General features: G+C 47.1%; 1 long non-coding RNA gene and 1 pseudogene across 2 annotated transcripts; one reads left to right on the forward strand and one right to left on the reverse strand.

The window, feature by feature from the left end:
- The first annotated feature begins 1,296 nt into the window (after window positions 1–1,296).
- On the forward strand, window positions 1,297–20,702 carry LOC129383643 (uncharacterized). Of its 2 annotated transcripts, XR_011896023.1 has the most exons (3): window positions 1,297–2,901; window positions 18,871–18,943; window positions 20,482–20,702. It is a non-coding gene; the product is annotated as an uncharacterized lncRNA (long non-coding RNA). The 2 variants fall into 2 exon arrangements; XR_008611500.2 differs by lacking the exon at window positions 1,297–2,901 and having other exon boundaries at window positions 18,249–18,943.
- Window positions 12,603–14,498, reverse strand: LOC126526592 (uncharacterized; annotated as a pseudogene).
- Window positions 20,703–21,668: the final 966 nt, after the last annotated feature.

Here is a 21,668-nt window from a genome sequence, read left to right on the forward strand (position 1 = left end):
AGTAGGTGAGCTGTGGCACATTTTAATGGTACTCTATGTAGCGTCTACGTGTACTATTTCTTGCCTTGCATTTCATACGGTTACCCTGTTTATCTCGGAATATTGTGGCTAGTGAATCGAAAACTGCTCACCACAATGCAGAAGGCAGATGTTCAGCAACCCAAATGTAAACAATGAAAGCAAACATTAAGGAATGTGGCCCAACCACTGATAGTTGTACTCAGGCTCAATATTGCTCTAAGGTTTGGCTGTCTTCATGTCCAAGAAATTTTCTGAGATTTATTCCAGCTAGATTTCTAAGCTGCTATTTAGTATTGCTTCTTTTGATGGTACTATGGGAGGTACCATGTTTGCACAATGTTCCTCACACCTTTTGTGCGCACACAATGTAGGTTCATTGCAGGAGCCAGCACTATGTTGCAGATATAAGATGTGTGCAAATGTGACTTTGTGTAGGCTTGATGGCGCATGCCATTTGTTGCGACAGCATAGAAAGACAGATGGCTCACACGCTCAATCCCAAATGGACAAGGGCCCCCTTTATTCGAAGGCCAGTACATATATACAGTCAACCAACATCCAGAGGGAGCCACAAACTTTTGGCATACTAACAGAACAGTGGCATCCTTTACACCTCCCCTCTTAAGGACCACGGAAGAGTGGTGAGGCCAGGAAACAGTTAAAAATGTAGGTGATCTGGGCAAACAACACGTTGGCCACTGCGTGCCCACACTACTCAATCAATTTCCATTGAAAACTCCCTGGGCGGTTCCTGACCCTGCTGTGCTGCAAGACGGGGGTCCTCGGATTGCAACGAGATGCTGTGGTGGCTCTCGTATACCTGGTGAAGTTATCTCATGTTCTTTTGCAAGAACGAAAAGGATGAGGCGGCGCCAGTTACATTGCAGGATGCCGCCTCGCTGCGTTTCAGCCAGCTAGCATCGTGGCGTTTGGACCAAGCTCAGCACTAGCGTGTACTTGGTCGAGTCGCACCTACACCCTCTGACCTGTCAGTAGTGGGAACAGATTTACGGCTCGGTGACACATATTAAAATCGCTGGTCTGCTTGTCCTTGTACTTACGTTCCACCTTCCTGTAGACCATGGTGCACATACAACTGCGTGCTGCAGCCTCTGACAAACAGACATTTTGTAGGCACGCTTTTATAACAACTACGTAAGGAGAGATTCAGTGCTGGCTATGCTTGTGATGCATATGACGATGTTGCTGGGCACATCTCCCTTTCTTTAGTGAAAGAAAATGACTTTTGGAACTAAGGCTTCAGTCACACTCGATGTAGCGTCGAAGAAAGGGGGTTAACCGAAGGGCCCGATTTTTGAGTCATATCATATGAAGCCAACATACACTGACACCAAGGACAACATAAAGAAAATCACTTGCGCTTGATAAATGAATTAAAGAAACTGTTAGGCCGCTCATCTCTCGAGCATGCAAAATGAACGGTGTAGGGCTGCATGGTTGTTTTGCATATACTTTTGCAGTGCCGCGAGTTGCTCATGTGTTTTGTGAATAGGGGGCGTCCACCCCCCAGCGCGTCGGGCAGCAACCGTTTCTGTTTTTGAGGGGTCGGACAGCCCGCGTGGTGTCGGGTGACGAGCCGCGGCTCGCGCCGGGGGGACGCGGTGCGGATGCGGAAAACGGATTCGGAGAACGTGCTCTTACGCGCGCTGTGTTGACATTCCGCCGATGGTCATAATAGGCCCACGCAGACAAACCTCGAGTGGGACGGTGGTACACGCGACGTTGTGGCGCCGGCTCCTGAGTCCCCTGCTGGTTAGAGACGCAGCCGAGGTTTAGGGGCGCCTAGCAATGTTGACCACGTGTTGCGCGTACGGAGCGGGGGTCCACGCCCCTACGCATCCGGGCGGCGGCCACGTGCATCTTGTTTTGAGCGCTGAGGAGAGCCCGCTTGGAGTCGAGTTACAACTTGCAGTGCGCGCCGTAAAGAGAGGCGCGGTGCGCATGCGGAGGCCGCGTTCGGAGAACTTCGTTTAAGAACACCGAGTCCGGATGCCGTCAGCGGTCATTATTTTTCTACGAGGAAAAACCTTGAGGGGGACTGCGGTACGAGGTGTTGTGACACTAGCGCCCGAGCCCCCTGCTGGCTAGAAACGCCGCTGAGGTGCGAGATGGCCTCAATAAATCGTGCGTGCCTGGCGTGTTTGCCGAGGCCATCACTGACCATGTGGAAATGAGAGAGGGAAACGAAGTTGTGGAAAGAAGGAAAACGGTTGTTTTCCAATGCATTTACTTTTGAGAGTAAGGCCATCCCTTTGGGTTGTGGCTTAAGCAGACTTTCAACTCTCATTGGCAACTGCTTCCGTGGGATGGGCTAACGGCCCTACCGCCCATTTTCTTTGTCTCTTTCACCTATAACAATCGAGACGAGGTGCTTGTTCCTCAGTCTAGGCTGTAATCACTAAACCTGATAGAACAGTAAGACTCCGTACGATGCAATACTAGTCTGGGCCGTAACCACTTAGTGGTAGAACAGTGAGACTCGGTTGGTCGTATGTAGTGACAGTTGTCCTAGGCTCTAACTTGAGAAAAGTAGAAGAGTAAGGCGCTGTTTACTTGTGTGTTTTGCATCAGTGTTCTTTTGCTGACTCTGTATTTGACTGTGTAAATATTTTCGTTGCAATATATCTTCAAGTTTTGTTACCTCCAACCTGCCTCCTGCTTCATCAACGCCGATAATCACCTTGAAGAGACTGTGGTCGACTTCAAGAAGAAAAGTACAAAACTTAACTGGCGCAGCCGACAGGATCGGCGAGCTCTACAATATCAAATACTGGACCAGTGGTGAGAAGATCAAGTCATTCAACGACCACCTCCTGCACCTTCGAGGAGATCCGGAAATGACAGTGCATTCAGCAAAGGGTGAGCAGGATTTCTTGCGTCTTTCTCAAGTTGGCATGGCAGTTGATGTGTAGATCACATCGTGAGGACACGCGGGGGCGCAGAGACAATGGAGTCTAATGGAGTTGAGGGTGCGACTGTGGCGGAAATGGTTGGGAATCAGGAATTATCAAATGACGATATGCTAAATTCCGATAAATCAAATGAAGTGAGAGCACCCAGTCAGAGCCAAGAATTGTCGCAGCAGGCATCTCAGCCTTTGCAAATTCCGAATGATACAAGAACGCTTGAACTTGAAATTCAAAAACTCAATGCTCAGACTGCTTGTATACAACTTCAGATTGAGTACGAAAGGCTTTTGCTGGCAAGGACGAATGCTGAACGTCTCAATGGCACGTTGTCCAGCACTGGGTCGGAGCGGGGCGATCGGAGGCGAATGGGCTTCGACTCCGTCGAGCAATGCGCAAAAGTGCTGAAAGGGTTCCGCCTGCCGTGTGACGCGGATGTACCCTTATGGTTTGAGGAGGTAAAAAGACTTTTTGCTACTTACGGGGTACCGTATGAGAGTCGCGTGCATTTAGTCATGCCAGCTCTAACTGAGCGCGTTCGCTACCTACTGCGTAACCTCAATGAGGAAGAGAGTACAGATTACGAGTCAGTTAAAGAGGCAGTGTTGATGGAACTGACGCTTTCTCCGGCGGAGTATCTGCAGAAGTTTGAGAGAGCAATGAAGCGGAAGGAGAAGACGTGGCGTCGTGAGTGAAAACGTATTTCTCCTACTACCTTCAAGTAAGAGGAGCCGACACTGTAGAAGTTATGGCACAACTCATGGTTGCGGATCGTATAAAAGCGGGCCTTAGTATAGAGGGTCTTGAATACGTGAGGCTACGAGAAGACGAGGGATGGCTTAAGCCACCTGAGATCGCCAAAGTACTACAAACTTTGGAACAAGCTAAAGGCAAGGGATACGCCTCAAAATCATCAGCGGCAGAGATGGGGCAAAAGCCGACGCGAGTAGCGAAAAGTGCCCTCAAGTGCCACGTATGTCACAACTCGGGCCATTTCGCTAAGGATTGCCCGAAGTCTAGTGACAAGGAAAATCAGCCAATGAAGGCTACCGAGCCAAGGCAGAGGGCACAAAGGGTGGCGATAGCCCACGAGACGGGAAGTGAGATACCTGATGGAGTCCTTACTGCAAAGGTAGAGGCCTTGAAAAACAAAGGTGAAGGCATGACTAACCTGCAGTTGATCCCTATCTCATGCGGAGACGTATCCACGGATGCGATTCTAGATACGGGGAGTGAAATAACTGTCATACGCGAGAGTCTGCTTCCGCAAAGTATTGTGGAGCCTTCAGGCACGATACGATTGGTGTCTGCATTTGGTAAAACTATTGAGGCAAAGGTAGCAACGTTGCCGGTAAAGTTAAATAGCCCGCAAATGGCGGCGGAACCTCAGAACGTTGACCTACTCTGCGCGTTGACAAATGAGCTTGTCGAGGGCACCGATTGTTTGTTGACCAAGGAAGATTGGGGACATTTGTTGAAGGCCAGCAGCTCTCTGGAATCCATTGTAGCACCGGCCGAGCCTGCTCAGAGGATAGAGCGATCAAATGAGAAAGCCGAGGTAGTGGCCTGCAACGTTACTTTGGAGGAGGAAGGTGTTTCTGGAGAAGTTGAGCTAACTGATGAAGAGAGGGGTGCGTCAATAAGCCAGAGAGAAGAGTTCCGCAGATTGCAGCTAGCTGACGCTACCTTAAAGAAAGGGTGGGAAGATGCTCGGAGTGGGAAATCCGGCATGTTCGTCTCTCATGGACTCTTGTACCCCTGGGACTCAATAGTAGGCACCCGAGTGAGACAATTAGTTGTTCCGAAAGACACGCGCAGTGAGGTGATGCATTTAGCTCACGAGTCACTATGCGGAGGGCACCTAGGCCCAAAGAAAACTAAAGCACGCATTAGGTATAATTTTTTTTTTGGCCTGGCATGGAGAAGGAGGTATTAGAACATTGTCGCTCATGCCATGATTGTCAAATTCGCCCTGACAGGCGTCGCACGGACCGAGTACCTATAACTCCTCTCACTAGGCCAGAGCACCCTTTTCAAATTGTCAACGTGGACATCATTGGACCCTTAGACACAGCGTCAGCGAGAGGCCATAGGTACGCGCAATGCTTGATGGACACTTGCACAAGGTGGCCAGAGGTTGTCCCACTGCGCTCTTTGACAGCTAAGGCGACTTGCGACGCGTTGATTGAAATTTTCAGTCGCTCTGGCGTTCCGGAAATGATCTGTTCCGACCAGGGCACTAATTTCAAATCACAGCTCACACAGTCGATGCTCGAGAAAGTAGGTTGTGCACCAAGATTCTCAACCCCAGAACACCCAGAGAGCAACGGAGTTGTAGAAAGATGGAACAGGGTATTGAAAAACATGTTGTTTCATGTCATTCAAAGAGACTCGAAGAATTGGGACAAATTGATCCCGCTTGTATTATGGGCTTATCGGGAAGTTCCCCATGAGGTTACCGGAGTGGCTCCGTTCCGTCTGTTGTGTGGAAGAAACCCCACGGGACCGCTTCTAATACTACAGCGGACGTGGATGGGAGAACTGACGGTACCTGCAACTTTAAGAGAGAACCCCGCTAAGTATTTACAGCAACTTCGGGAGCAACTCGAGATCGCTGCTAATATTGCTGAGCTAACTAGTGCAACACGTCAGGACAGCTATGCTGGTGCGTATAATCGCAGCACCAGACACAAAGCTTTTAAGCTTGGCGACAAAGTGCTGGTATTCGACAACGATCGGAATGGTAAGATGACACCTAAGTGGCTGGGCCCGTTCGCAGTGGTCGGATGTGAGCGACGCCATTCTTATCGGGTTGAAACAGTAGAGGGTAAAGTGAAAAGTGTTCACGCCAACTACATTCGACCATACTATGCAAGAGTCAGCCATATTGGGGTCATTTTTGATCAAGACCATGACTTTGGGGAGGTGGAATATGCTCCGCAACCTACAACTATAAGGCGCGAAGAGTGGGCGGTGACAAGCGAAAAGGTTGCTCATCTTGATGCTGATTCCCAGATGGAAATAGAGGCTGTATTTCAAAGGCATCGCGCACTCTTTGACGGCATTCCGGGTATGGCAAATGTGGATCAACATAGGATAGAATTAGAACCAGGGCACCAGCCAAGGAAGACGTTCCCTTATCGGATACCTGAGCTATTAAAGAAAGAGGTCAGCCGGCAAATTGGTGAACTTTTGGCTTGAAAACTGATCTATCCTACTGAAAGCGAATTTGCGCATCCGGTAGTATGCGTAGGGAAAAAGGATGGGACAATCCGCATGTGTGTAGATTACCGCGCGCTAAATGCCGTCACCAAAGTGGATGCGTTCCCTATTATGAATCCTCAAGAATTGATTTTCAGAGTGGGAAGAGCACAGTTCATTACGGTGATAGACCTTAGGCGCGGGTACTGGTGCCGATGGAAGAGAAGAGTCAGAATTTCACCGCGTTTGTAACGCATGAAGGTCAATATGCTTGGAAGGTGATGCCGTTCGGGCTAAAAAATTCAGCCGCGAACTTTCAGAGAATGGTGAACAAGCTCTTATCGCAACATCAGACATACGCCACGGCATACCTAGATGATATTGCCATTTTCTCTAGCACGTGGAAGGAGCACTTAAAGCATCTCGACATTATCCTTCAGGTCCTAGAAAAGGCTGGGCAGAAAGCCAGTCCGGAAAAGTGTCAGGTTGCACAATCCCATATTCATTACCTCAGTCATATTGTCGGTTCAGGGACACACGCACCACATCCACAGAATATAGCTGCAATTAAGAATCTGGTGCCACCACGCACTAAAAAGGAGCTACGCAGCCTGCTAGTACTGTGTACTGTGCGGCTACTATCGCGAGTACGTCATAGACTATGCAGAGGTGGCGAACCCGCTTACGCGGTTAACAAAGAAAGCGGTACCCAATAGCATACCGTGGCCGGAGGAAGCTCAGAATGCATTTGAGACACTGAAACAGTCCCTGTGCGAGGCCGTGGCGCTCAGCACTCTGGACCCATCTGAGCCCTACTGACTTTTCACAGACGCATCAGCTACGGCGGCGGGCGCTTATGTAGCGCAAATGACAGCCGAGGGAAAGGAGAGGCCTATTGCCTTTGCCAGCCACCGCTTCACGCCGATTCACACGCGATGGTCGACAATTGAGAGGGAAGCGTTTGCTATTATATGGGCCTTAAAGAAGTTTCACTACTGGCTTTTTGGTGCCATGATAAACGTTGTTTCCGACCACAATCCATCGTCGTACCTTACAACTTCGACTCCACACGGGGCAAAATTGACAAGATGGGCGCTGGCTCTACAGCGATATCACGTGTCACTGCGACATCGGAAGGGTGTCTGTAATGGTAACGCGGATGCTTTGTCCAGGCTTCACAGCTCATGGAAGCCAGCGTAATACTATAGTGCCATGCTAACTGGATGGGCGTGAATGTTCCTGCTCACCTGGCGGTGTATATTGCGGACTTTGTGAGTGCCGATTCAAGACAGAGACACTATATATATAGCTTGGAACTGCAATCATGTGCTCAATTGTTTGATGACATGTATTGTGTATTTCTTTTTCCTCTTTCCTTGCTATGTTCTTTCAAGGTGTTTGTTGTTGTGATGTAATTAGGCCAGGGTGTGGTTAGAAAGTTCATTACGTAATCGCGGCAGTGATTTATCGTATCACTGAGCGAAAATCAGCCCAGTATACTCTTTAGGGGGAACGTGTTAGGCCGCTCATCTCTCGAGCATGCAGAATGGACGGTGTAGGGCTGCATGGTTGTTTTGTATATACTTTTGCAGTGCCGCGAGTTGCCCATGTGTATTGTGAATAGGGCGGCGTCCACCCCCCAGCGCGTCGGGCAGCAACCGTTTCTGTTTATGAGGGGTCGGACGGCCCGCGTGGTGTCGGGTGCCGAGCCGCGGCTCGCGCCGGGGGGATGCGGTGCGGATGCGGAAAACGGATTCGGAGAACGTGCTCTTACGCGCGCTGTGTTGACATTCCGCCGATGGTCATAATAGGCCCACGCAGACAAACCTCGAGTGGGACGGTGGTATACGCGACGTTGTGGCGCCGGCTCCTGAGTCCCCTGCTGGTTAGAGACGCAGCCGAGGTTTAAGGGCGCCTAGCAATGTTGACCACGTGTTGCGCGTACGGAGCGGGGGTTCACGCCCCTACGCATCCGGGCGGCGGCCACGTGCATCTTGTTTTGAGCGCTGAGGAGAGCCCGCTTGGAGTCGAGTTACAACTTGCAGTGGGCGCCGTAAAGAGAGGCGCGGTGCGCATGCGGAGGCCGCGTTCGGAGAACTTCGTTTAAGAACACCGAGTCCGGATGCCGTCAGCGGTCATTATTTTTCTACGAGGAAAAACCTTGAGGGGGACTGCGGTACGAGGTGTTGTGACACTAGCGCCCGAGCCCCCTGCTGGCTAGAAACGCCGCTGAGGTGCGAGATGGCCTCAATAAATCGTGCGTACCTGGCGTGTTTGCCGAGGCCGTCACTGACCATGTGGAAATAAGAGAGGGAAACGAAGTTGTGGGAAGAAGGAAAACAGGGTTGTTTTCTAATGCATTTACTTTTGAGAGTAATACCTGTGTCACACGGGCACATTTGGAAGGCCTTCCAGTCAACGGCCTTTGAAACGCCACAACTCTATCGACTCAAAGGAGTTGTCGCGCTGCTACACGGCACTTTTGAAAGGTCGTTGAGTGGTTCAGGCGTTTCTCGCAAAATTGTGTGGCGCTGCGAATCCTTATTTTCGTTTTCATGTCACGAAAAGTCAAACAACATTAAAACCATTTAAAAGCACTATCATTTCTTTTATGTTTGTTTATACATTTTAAAAAATTTGTTTATACATTGCCATACATATATGTTTAGTTTTTAAGTTGCTGAGTAGCGAAACTGCGGCAACGTTTGCGCCGCTCGATGCGGCTGCCGTTTTGGTGTGTGTTCGCTACATGTCAAGTGGCAAAAACACTTTATTGAATAATGAATAACACTCATATATAGTATTTTTAGAGCATCTGGTTTGATTTGTTCTTTCTAACTGTGAGTACGATCACACTGTGTACGAGAGGGCATGTTCGCGCTGTTTCCGCTTCCGTTGCTCAAAGGCCATCGAGATTTCGATAGAGTTGTAGGGTGCTCCGTTGACTCGATAGACTATTGACTCGGCGGCCTTCGAAACCGCCCGTGTAGCAGCTCGAACTTGACCTTTGACTCAACTGACTATCGGTTGGAAGGCCTTCCAAACGCCCGTGTGACACGGGTATAAGGCCATCCCTTTGGGTTGTGGCTTAAGCAGACTTTCAACTCTCATTGGCAACTGCTTCTGTGGGATGGGCTAACGGCCCTACCGCCCATTTTCTTTGTCTCTTTCACCTATAACAATCGAGACGAGGTGCTTGTTCCTCAGTCTAGGCTGTAATCACTAAACCTGATAGAACAGTAAGACTCCGTACGATGCAATACTAGTCTTGGCCGTAACCACTTAGTGGTAGAACAGTGAGAAGCTCGGTTGGTCGATCTAGTGACAGTTGTCCTAGGCTCTAACTTGAGAAAAGTAGAAGAGTAAGGCGCTGTTTACTTGTGTGTTTTGCATCAGTGTTCTTTTGCTAACTCTGTATTTGACTGTGTAAATATTTTCATTGCAATATATCTTCAAGTTTTGTTACCTCCAACCTGCCTCCTGCTTCATCAACGCCGATAATCACCTTGAAGAGACTTTGGTCGACTTCAAGGAGAAAAGAACAAAACTTAACTGAAACAATGAATTATTGGAAATGAAAGTGGATGAAAAAAGAACTTGCCTCAGGCGGGGAACGATCCCACAACCTTCGCATTACGCGTGCGATGCTCTACCTATTGAGCTGCTGCGGCGCCGTTTCCCCATCCACTTTCTTGGGTATTTATGTTTCCTAGAAGAACCCTGGGTGTGTTAGCCAGCGCCACCACTCATAAACCTTGGCGGCGGATGTGTAACATCCTTTCTGCCACAGGCGTCACGAGAACATGATCTTTTTGGGTGAAGACAACCGGTCAATAAACCCACGCATGCTACCTGAAGGCGTCAATGTTGCCGGATTCGAGACCCTCGTTATGTTATAAACAAGAACAAACGGGGTTAACCGAGGGGCCTGATTTTTATTAGTCATATCATAAGAAGCCAACGCTGAGACCAAGGACAACATAGGGGAAATTACCTGTGCTTAATAAATAAAATAAAGAAACGACAAATTAATGGAAATGAATGTGGATGAAAAAACAACTTGCTGCAGGTGGGGAACGATCCCACAACCTTCGCATTGCACGTGCGACCAATTGAGCTACCACGGCGCCGTTTCCCCACACGTGGCTTTCAGTGCTGTCTTGAGCTTCACCTTTGTGCCTGTTGTTGGGGTCCTGTAGGCTGTGGCATCATCGCTGCTGTTGGTGTGGGGCTGTGGAAGCAGAGACGCTCTCTGTTGCCACAAATTCTCTTGACCATGTTCGTTTGCCACGATGTGCGACCTGAGTGTAGGGTATTTTGTGACCACGACCGCTGGGGACCACTCGGAGGTTCAGCTGTCGCAAACTGCGACCACGGTCCCAGGGTGCAGACTCTCTAGGTCTCTTACACCAGGTCATAGTATGTCTGTTGGCGCTGGCGTATCTCGTCTTTCAGTCACCTGCGAGGGTGGCTATGTTTCAGGCTCTAGAAGCGTAGTTTGCATAGGCAGCGGCGTCCTTGTCCTTCCCGTCGGACGCTGGACTGGAAACTGCAGGAGCTTGTCTCTTGGCATGTTTCTCCACTACAGTAGGGCACTATAGAACTCTGTCGTGTGGTAAGAGTGTCTTGCTCAGAAGTTTCTTCGCCTCTTGGACGGCTCGCTGTGCCATTCTGTTTAAACAGGGGTATTGTGAGCTCCATGTACTGTGGATGGTGTCACATAGCTCCATGTATTCACAACCTTGTGGCTGTCAAACGGCAGTCCGTTGTCGCGGACGTTTCCAGGGAACGCCACGCATACCGAAGAGCTCTTGGTAGAACTTAATGACAGCTTCTGCCGCTGTGTGCTTAAGCGCCGAAGCTCAACTCCTCTCCCGCTTGGTGGAAAAAGTTGATGCCAACTGTCGGCCAAGGTAGTTCGGGGATGTCGTGGCTCATCATGGGCAGCTGTTGGTTCCTGGATTTGTGTTGTCTGCAGTGCGCACACCTTTCTACTTTCTATTTGATGTTTGCTGTGTTAAGGTGTTTATTTGGCCAGGCTAGGAGCTGCGCAGCAGCGAGAGTCTGCGCAGAGAACAGGCTCCGAGCGCGAGCGGCATTCAGAAGCAGAAGCACTGAAGAGGACAGCCCACTAGAAAGCTCCGTTTGCTTCCAGTCCTTCTCTATAGCTGACATGCCGTGCGAAGACATACGTCTCTGGCACTTTGCTTCATCTTTTCTGTGCCTCATGTGCCGCTTGCAGGAGGTCTAGGACTTGGTTCCTCATGCTGCGGGTAAAGGTGAGTCGGTTGGATCGGAAGCGGACATCGTCTTCAACATGGATCTCGTCACGACACGGTCAGTAGGCTCGTATTTGTTCCACGACGGACTTTTTGTCTTCTGGCCTTTTTACACTTGCATGTAGCTTCAGGGTACAGAGATCCTCATCTCAGTTTGTTTCACTTGATCTGCTGTGGTCTTTCTTTGGAGACTCGTAGATGACGTATACTTGAAATTGCTCTTCTTCCGGCACCTTTTCTTTCGAAGGAAACCGAGACAGGGCATCTGCTATATGAAGATATCGTTTCCCGGTTTGTATGTTATCCAAAGTGGGTATTTCTAGAGTATCCGGCGCATTATCTGCACACTTAGTGTACTTTGAGAGTGGATTCTTAAGATCGCCTCGAGTGTGCGGCGGTCACATTCCACCAGGATTCATGGCTGTGTAAAGACGTAGTCGTGAAAGCGGGTGTAGCCCAGAGGCAGCGCCAGGATTTTTTACTAGGGGGGGGGGAGGAGGGGAGGGGAACTTGTGCTTTGTGTTTTCTCTGTTTTTAACTGGGCTGAAGGCCTTCTGAACACATCAGTGTGAATAAGCTATCCCAGCATCGCAGTAAGATATAAATTAAGATTTGGCATATTTGCACAGCAGTGCTTAAGAAACTGAAAATTTATATAACACATGGTACAGTACAGACATCAAAAACAGTATTAAATAAAGAAAAAAAGACAGGTACCCAGCAGCAACAAAATAACATCAGTTAACTAGATCGCAATATAGCTTCAAACGAGTACATTTCACAACAGGAGAGAGGACAAAAACCGCTAAGCAAAGTGGATATCAGTTCCAGCTTTGGTAAAGATGCGCTAGATAAAAAGAAAGTGAATACACTATTGTGGCACCGGCCGGTGATTCTAAATGCTGGAAATGGGAAAAAGAATGAAGAAAAGGTGTAGTGGCAAAGGAATAAAAAAAATTGAAGAGAGGACCGAAGTGCAAAAATAGAGCACGCAATAGGCATTTCAGTCAGCGTCACATTTGGTCACCAAGTACAGCAGGTTTCACAAGCGCAAATAAGAGCTCTCAGACTATACAATGTTCACACAAGCTAGGCCATCGACGTGGCCTCGGACAGCACCCTATGTGTTGTCTCTTTCAAGGTGATGACAGGGACAGAGGAAGGTTTCGTCACAAACACAGTTGCCAATGCCTGCGCTGTGGCAGTACAGACAAAACACAGCCGGGATTTATTCGATGGTGAAGCGGGTGTTCTGCAGATACCGGTGTGGGTACCGGTGCTACTCCCGCGCTGCACAAATTTCTCACGAAAACGCCGCAAATATACGATTGTGTATGATTATACCAGCATACTAGTGCAGATGTATACGTTGATTACTGTGCGCACCATCAAATATGTCAACAACACGCTGAAGATGAATGTTATTGGCAAGAGATCGCTCAACCGCAAGCAAAGCTAGGTCGCTCAGACGGTTATTCATCCTCTTGCTGCGAAGTCTTCAATCTTCGAAGGCACAACATGCGCTCACAAGATGACGATGCCGGTATTGTCACAGCGATAATACCTAGGTTGTGCAGTTCGTGGAAGGCTAGTTTATGTTCTCATAAGACAGTCACCAGTTGCTGCAGTGTCTCTATCTTGGAACTTCCCTTCGGCTTCGATGCGCTGAAGAAGTTTCGTTATCAGCTTGCACTCAACTTCAACGCTTTCAATGTGGCATGCATAGTGCTCAGTGAAATTCTCACTCCGTGGGTGGAGAGGGCTAACTTCGCAGAGTACATCATCATTCTCCGTGAACCGCCTAGTCAGCTCTGCAGTAAGGTGATCCAAAATGGCTAGAAAAACACCGACTCTGATTGTTTCCTTTGAATCTGTGGACTTTTCTTCAATGGGCTGACCTTCACTCAATACATACTGTTATATGCGTGTCATTCTCTGCTTTTTTCTTTGGCACACCCTGTTCTCAGAAATACTGCAGCTTTGCTCCCAGACATTGTCGAAAGCGTTCTGCGAATTCGTCATTTCGTAGAACTTGTCAATAACTGTGCGTGCCATGAGGCATGCCTGACTAATATTGCAGTCTCTACTTTGCAATAGGTCCTAAAGAACCTTAAGGTGGCCGAGTACCTTGGCAAATAGGCTTAAATAAAAGAGAAACGAGAATTTCATTTGCCCAAGCAGACCGCTAACATCCGTTGCCTGCGTGCTCTTTGTACTGATGACTTCGGCTAGACATACAAAGATAGCAAAAAAACTTTTCATTGGCGATGTGCAAGCCATTATCTGGCAGGCCCATCGTGTATCGCTGAGACGCTGCAGCTCTATCACTGGCAAACAACTTTTCTGCATGTCTATGTACAGAGAGTGAATTGCAGATCCACTAGGGAAAACATAGAGGCATTCTAAAAGAGATAAAAAAATCCCTCACCGGTTTTATCACCTTGCATACATCCACGGTGACTAGATTAAGGCAGTGGCTCATGCAGTGGACGTACACTGTCTGCGGAAATTCCTGCTTGAATAGCGCCTGGACGCCCCTTGAGGTACCGCTCATGACACTCGCATCATCATATGTTTGAGCAATGCACAGTCGAGTATCTATGCCGCAGCGATTCAACGTTACCCTTACGTAACCCAGGAGTGACTTTGCATCCAAGTGCTCAGCGTTGCGGAATGCAAGAAAGCGCTCAAAGACAGTCCCACTATCATAGTACCTTATACTACAACTGATAATTTATCCGTCTCGCTTCGGTCATTAGTTTCATCGACAATAAGTGCACAGTATACTTGGAGCTTTTCATCTCTTTGTGGTTGGTAGTGTGATGTAACTGAGAATTTTGAGGATCTGGTCTTGTATCAAATGATGAACGTACCTCGCGTTCACTGCTCCACCATCCAGGTTCCTTCCCACAATATCGTCATATGTGCCAAACAATTTCAAGAGCTCAACGAAGTTTCCCTTGTTTTCATTTGTGGCACTTTCATTGTGGGTTGTCTGAGCAATTCCCTGAACCGCAGTGACTCGCAATATATCTGCGACTCTTGCTATATCGAGGCCATTTTCCTGCATCTCCCTGGATTACGCGTGGCTGAGATGTGTTGCAAATGACTTGCTCCGTCTTCCCGACTTCATCTGCCTGTAGGAAAGCCACGGTGTCAGGCAAGACTTATGTGCGAGGGAGTTTTCGTGCCTTCCTAAAGCAGCATCTTTTTCTAGGGCTTTTTGCCAGTTACTGTATCCACCGTTGACAAATGCAAATTTCTCATTGGCACCAGTAGAAAACATTCTGCAAGGGTAACAGAAAGTTGCGTCAGCCTGCTTTCTGCACTCCCACCAAGGAAATAGGCATTACCAGTCCGAGTGATTACACTCAATTTACCGTACTTCTTAGATGGAAATGGGTTCAGTATTGGCTGTGTGGGTGACTGTCTTAAATTTCGAAATGTCCAACTGGCCTGCATGGTCGACATCCACATCCGAGGTGGTGAATTCGGTCGCGGAATCGGGTTCATCCCTTGCTGCGCACGATAGGGAAAGCTCGTCGCACACAGTCCATTTGCACTGATGAGGACGGACAAGCGTCGTCGGAAGTGGTGCTGTTCACAGTCTCTTCAAGAGGAGTCAGAATGGAGCGCTGAGAAGGATTTTCTTGTTCATGGCGCGTCTCTGAATCTCCCATTGTTGAAGCAGAAAGCTCGGTGTGAACGCATTGCTGTTTGGCCCGCTTGCTCGCTTTCGAAAAAAAAAGTCGGTAATGGACCTTTTCTGCAACATCTTAAGGCAACCCGAAGGTCCTGTGGCGTTGACCACACGTTGGAGCCCTTTCTGGTGGCGAGATGGGCTGGCGTTTCCTCCCGCGTTACGAGCACTGCTTGCGAGCGAGGAAACGAACTGGCTGAAGTGGTTAGTGCCACTGCTGCAGTGAACTAGAAGACTAGAAGGGGTCAATGCAATGAGGGCAACAGCTGTGGCGCTGTCAACGCTCGCTACTGAAGCTCCTGTTACAACTCAATACGGCGAAGAGCATTTCTTAAACGTTGACGAGAGGCAAGCCACCCCATTCATCCGCCTATCCCGAAGTCAATGCAGCTTTGACGCCGACCGTGATGGGTCAAGACCACCTGAACATGACAAGCTGAACTAATGGATGAAAGCGGCCCAAGTCAACTGCTACCGCAGAACAACACTGACCTTGGATTCTTAGGTTACACTACGCTTACACATTTCATACCACTGAAGTCAGAGTTCGACAGAATGGCGTGAAATCCTGGCGGGATATGGCGACCGATTCGACGTTTGTGATTGACCGCGATACAGTCGTCATATTTTCTAGTCTAGTCGCCTAAGGAAGACTAAGGGATAAAAAGCGCAGACCTTTCATTCAGAGAGGCTTATGTCTCCTGATGTGAACTCAGACGTTGAATGTGCTTCTTCATGGAGTGGGCTTCCGTACCTGGAGCCCGTGTACATAATGTAAATAAACCGTTTTAAGGCGAAGCTTCCTTTTCCTCTTCCTTCGACTTTCCCACTGCTGCTGCTGTTGCTGTCTCAGGCACCTCGTTGGGGATTGGTTCAGAGCGCGGCAGAGCAGGCGACGCGAGAAACTTGCTTGGACTTTGCATCGCGTCAATTGTGCACATACCCTCTGGAACTCCCTGAGCGTCGCCACATTAGCAGCTTGACAGCTGTAATTAACCGTTACCCCCCGCAAAGGCATTGCAGAAACTGCTGCGCTTACCTTTCTACTAACGTGCAAGTCTAGAGGCTAGCTAGATAGAATGGTAGAGAGGAGGGGAAGAGGAAGCAGAGAGAGGGTATAACAGACGTAGTCGCTAAACGAGTGAATAACAGCCTTATTATAAGAAGCCAGCAAACATTGACTGGAAGGACAACACAAGGAGATTACTTGTCCTTAATAAATAAATTAAAGAAAATGAAATAATGGAAATGAAAGTGCACGAAAAAAACTTGCCGCAGGAGAGGAACGATGCCCCGTCTTCGCATTACGCTTGCGATGCTCTACCGTGACGCCATTTTCCAATCTACTTTCTTGGGTATTTATGTTTGCTACTAGAACCCTAGGAGTGTTAGCCAGTGCCACCACTTACAAGTCTTGGCGGCAGATGTGGAGCATCCTTTCTGATGCAGGTGTCACAAGTACGTGATCTTTTTGGGTGAAGGCAACTGGTCAATAAACCTACGCATGCTACCTGAAGGTATAAGTGTTCCTGGATTCGAGACCCTAGTGTTGTAAACACCCAAAAAACACGTCTCTAGGTACTTTTTCGCCTAAGCACCACAGCAAACGCCCTAGATCTTTCTAGGTATTCGGTCTTACGTCCCTGGCTTTCCCTGGGCATGTAGTCTGCTCAGCCCAGCCCGAATTCACAGAGTTTAGGCAGTGCAGGTAAGTTAATTTTAAATGCATAAGCATTTGTATGCGTACCCAACTACAAAACCGGTTTCGCGATAGCGCCCGCAGCAGCGAGCAAATTTGTCGTTGCGCTGCCTGTCACTTTAATGCCAACGAAGCGGCGAGAATACAGCGCTGACGGTGCTCACAGCAAACACCTCACTCTGCCACTTGCGCAAATCGCTTTCAAGTTACGGGTGCGCATGTCTAAGCGGCGAGAACTCGGCGCGCAAAGCTATGACCCATTGGACCACCAAAGTTCTGCAGATGTCTAGCAGAGATCCGAAGCGGGACATTCGCTCGTCCCTTGGTCATATGTAAGAAGCCTGCGGATAATTCTTGAATGTCCATGGCATCGTCCCATGCACGTGAATTGACGTTCGTAGAACATCCTACGAAAGTCATAATGAGATATTCAGACATCCAAAAGATGTCTAAATATAGATTATTCTTATTGCATAACTCCGCCCACGAAACACAGAACCTCTTAAAAACTTCTTGAAGCGGCTACAGACGTCTTGGTCTATGATAAGACTGAAAATAGAATTTCTTCTAAACATAACCTCATCACTTGGAATATGCTAGTATATATTCTATCTGCGGCAAAACCCACTACTGGTGTCACCAGAGTATGTTTTGATAAACGCATTCAGAACGTCTAACTCAAGAACTTTTTTAGATCTTTTTGTCTAAAAGTGCATAAAATGCCAAATGACGTGTTAAAAGTGCGGTTACCGTCGGCGTTAGCGAATAAAAGACGCCACAGACAAATCGAACTCGTTGGAAGCAACATGATAAGTTGGCTTCAATGTTAAATAATTTCGCACCAGAACTTCAACAATCAAGGGCGTGTTATTGTTTTCCATACGGGGCGTGCACACTACGCTTGGAAACCGTTCTATGCTCGCGCAGGTACTGACAGCAGCAGTGCTAGCAGGAGCGAAACACCGGTGTTTCAGTGACAACACGCTGTCACAGAGCCACTGCGCTGCGATCACTTCGGCGGCAGACAAGTATAGGCAAGCTCCAAATTTGTCAGACATCTCATTTCGTGCTGGATACACTAGGAGACAGGAAGTTTGAAAAAATGGCGACTGCCGCCCTCAATGTCTTGGTTAGTTCACTGTATCTCGGTCGTGGGTTTGTTATGCTAGTTGTGCGTCATTCTAAGCCGTTCTGTACATTTATACTGGATATTCACTGGAGTCATTTAGCTGTGCTGATGCTGTTTGCCGTGTGTTCTGCATCAATGCTTCGTGACATCGGCTGTATTGCGTGTTTTCGCAGACGGCTTACTGCCGCAATGGCGGTATCTGCGTTCGCCGCCTTCGTGTAACGGTGCGTCTTTGTACGTCGCACGTTCGGATAACACTTTTTCCTGTAAGTGAAATAAATTGCACTTCGTTTTTCGTCAACAATGTGAATATTTTAGGTGTTACCCGCGACAATTCTTGATGGATGGGCTCTTCTGCCCTGCGGGTTTTCGTCATTTTTACTTTTATACGAGGGTTCTGCTTGTGTTCAGCACTACCGCGCTCCACGACTTCCGCAACACAAGTCAGAATTTTGTCCTGCTTGTTAGTCTTTGTGGTTAACGTAGCACGAACCAACCGAAGTGAGTGCATTCGAAGACGACGAGCAGGCTGTAATGCTGAACTAGACTGAACTCGCCCTATTTTGTGTCCTTTCGTTCTTGCATGGATTATAGCGTTGCGAGCGCGCGCACGTGTCAGTGACTATGCAGCTTGTAGCATTCCCACTTTATGGCACAAGAAAAATATAACTGCAATGTTTACTTCATGTATACAATTCCAAATGCAATCGTCTGCTGATGTACAAATTTCACTTGTGTTTTGTCCTAAATAAGCAGCAAAACGTTTAGCCTAGTAGGTGCTTCATCTGGGAGCGCAATCACGACTGCTTGGCATTTATTAATGAATGATTGTGACTGGGTCACCTCATTTGTAATTGCAGATCTGTCTTTCAACTGACTTGATGCTCTCTTATTTTGTTCCTTTCACTCCATAGACGGCTGGACATCCTTCTTGTACCTTGGCGCTAGCTGGAAGACGGGACCTCATCATGATCAGTATAGGCCAATGTACTGTACTCTCTGTAGTTTCCCCAGTGCTTTGTATATGGGTTAAGGCCAGGGAGCGCTTCGTGGTAAAATAGCTAGTTGGTGTCTCACAAACGGGCATCTTTTTGCACTGGTCCCTTATAAGCTGCCACTATTATGACCAATTTCTCAGTGCCTGTGGGCATACACAGTTCTTCTAATAATTAGTTTTTCTAAGCCTTACAAAATTTACCTGTAGGTAGTCACTGCTATGTAAGAACTCACAAATTAACTCTTTTGTGTCATATGAGTATTCAATACATGAGTAAAAATTTGCTACAACAGTGTACATTACACCTTGCTTCCCTAATGCACAAATGTATTCAAGCCAGTATGTGATTAGTTTTGTATTCTAAATGCTTTCTGTGTAATTTAGTTTTTACAGGAATTTACTGTACAGTATCTGCAAGCACTCTAACTTAAGATTTATGTGTGCTGTAAAAGGTATAATTTGCCGCTACAGTTCATGTGCGTGTAGAACGGGCATGATGCTGAGGGTTCCAGCAGTTTGCAGAGGTGCTTTTAAAATTTTGTCATAACTATAATTTTACCTGTGCTGTTTTTTGTCACCTGTTTCAATAATATCATTGAAGATGTTATCAGAATTTAGCAATTCATTTGCCCAGGCCCACTAGCCTGCCACATTTGACTTTTCACTAGGTGGGCAATTATTCAGCATGGACCATTACTTGAATGCACCTTTTTGTGTGCAGTGGCTTCTCAATTGCGGGTCATCGTAGATGCTCAGAATTACCTGAGGCTATAGATGCACTAATGAATTTGCTACCTATACGAATCACTTTTCACTTTCTCGCGCAAACAGCATGTTAACACTTCCAGGACAGTGGGCAATGTTATCGCTTGATCACATCATGAGATACTTTCAATGTTGTATGACGCATCATCCAAGTTGATGCATCCTTTCTGTGAGGAATTGCCTTAAGCCAATTAGAGTCCCATGAAAATGTCAACAAAAGTGATTGATCCAGCCTAGGAGTGTTGCCTTGGGACACTACTTTATCACCAGTCCTCCTTTGCATGCTACCTGTTTACTCTGTACTGTATCATGTTTAAGTTTGAAAAAAAAGGAAACAACTAGGCAGTGCAACATGCCAAACTTGCTTTTAGTTTAACAATATCAAACGCTATTTAACTTTTTAGTTAAGTTAGTACATCATTTACCTCCAGAGTGGATTACTGTTTTAAACTGATTATATTTAGCAGGAAGCTTCTCAGACTTGTTTGACAAGTTGATAAGTGCCTTTTTAGCCACAAGACACCTTATATTAATTGTAAGGCTGATTTTGACTCTGTTCTGCAATTTAATAACTATATGACAGAAAATATACTAGTAATTTTAAACATCATCACAGATACCTGAAGATACCCATAATTTACGAGAACGCAGTGCTTAAATTTAGTTTTAATGTGAGTCAAACTTCTTAGCGCGTATTGCTAATTGAAGTCCCAATTTCGGCATTCCCATTTCCTCCCTCGCTTGTTTTCCCTCTTCTGTGCAGGTATTGCTTGCCTGTGTCTACAAGAACCTTCACGCGTGGCCTGTGACAGCAAGCTTTTGTGAGCAGCCAGTGCAACTCTACGAAGGCTGGCCTGCTCTGGCAGCGGCGGCAATCATCTTCAAGATATATCTGTGCTCACCTTTGCTGCTATTTGCCACTCTCGTTAATCACACTTTCTGCATCTTTTCTCATTTATTAGATAATAAAGTATGACTATGTGACATGGTGTGAAGTAGATGTCTTGCTGCATTTTCGCTTGCAATCATCTTGTATGCATAAAAGAACTAAACGTACAGTGTATGAAAAAAATAACAGCATATTATGATTTATCTTTCAGTTCCGGTAACATGCAACGTGCAAGGCATTCGCTAATGGATGGTGTATCGAAGAACTGGCCGTTATTTCTGTGTGATGCTGTACAGGCATGTAGCGTTGCCGTACAAGGGGCACCCACAAAGTAAGTTACAATTTACTTTTAAATAAAGCATGGACATCAGAAAAAATATATTTATATTGCCAGTTAGAGTGGTTCGCAGAGTGTTTTTCCAAATGTGTACTATTCTTTATTTCTTAACAATTCATCGCAGCACAGCGTTCTGTTTCGTATACTGATATCAGACTATTGAAACCATGTAATTTTTACCTGAACTTCAGCATCACTGACAAAATGTTTCACTGCTAGAAACTATTTCAATTTGGTGGAGACCCAGCAGGGCGAAGTTTTGTCAATAATGACGTGTTTCATGGAGAGGTCTTCTTCTTTAGGTCAGTGGGTATTATATCAATGGGCAGAACATTGGCATGATATCGGCATACACTACAGATGTTTTATTTGCAAAATAATTCTGACAGGCGGCATTCAATTGAATGGTCTAAGTAAAAAGCACTAATTTACCAATGAGGCTGTACTACACTATTCCCATGGTTCACATCTGGAAAAACTACCTGTGCATCACTCTATCCGACAATATACTTTTTTTTCTGATGTCCGTGCCTCATTTAATATAAATTGTAACTGTGGGCAAACCTCGTGTTACTGTAACAGCTGCCGTAAAAATTTGAGAGTATGTCTAAACGAAGTCTTCAGCTGTTCTTGTCAAGCTGTCCATTAGCCAACTTTTACCGCAACGTTAGCAGGGCTTACTGAAGTACTTCTAGCCATCCATGGCTACAAAATGTCTTGATCA

The sequence above is a fragment of the Dermacentor andersoni genome, chromosome 8, assembly GCF_023375885.2.
Source record: "Dermacentor andersoni chromosome 8, qqDerAnde1_hic_scaffold, whole genome shotgun sequence".
Classification (NCBI taxonomy): Eukaryota; Metazoa; Arthropoda; class Arachnida; order Ixodida; family Ixodidae; genus Dermacentor; species Dermacentor andersoni.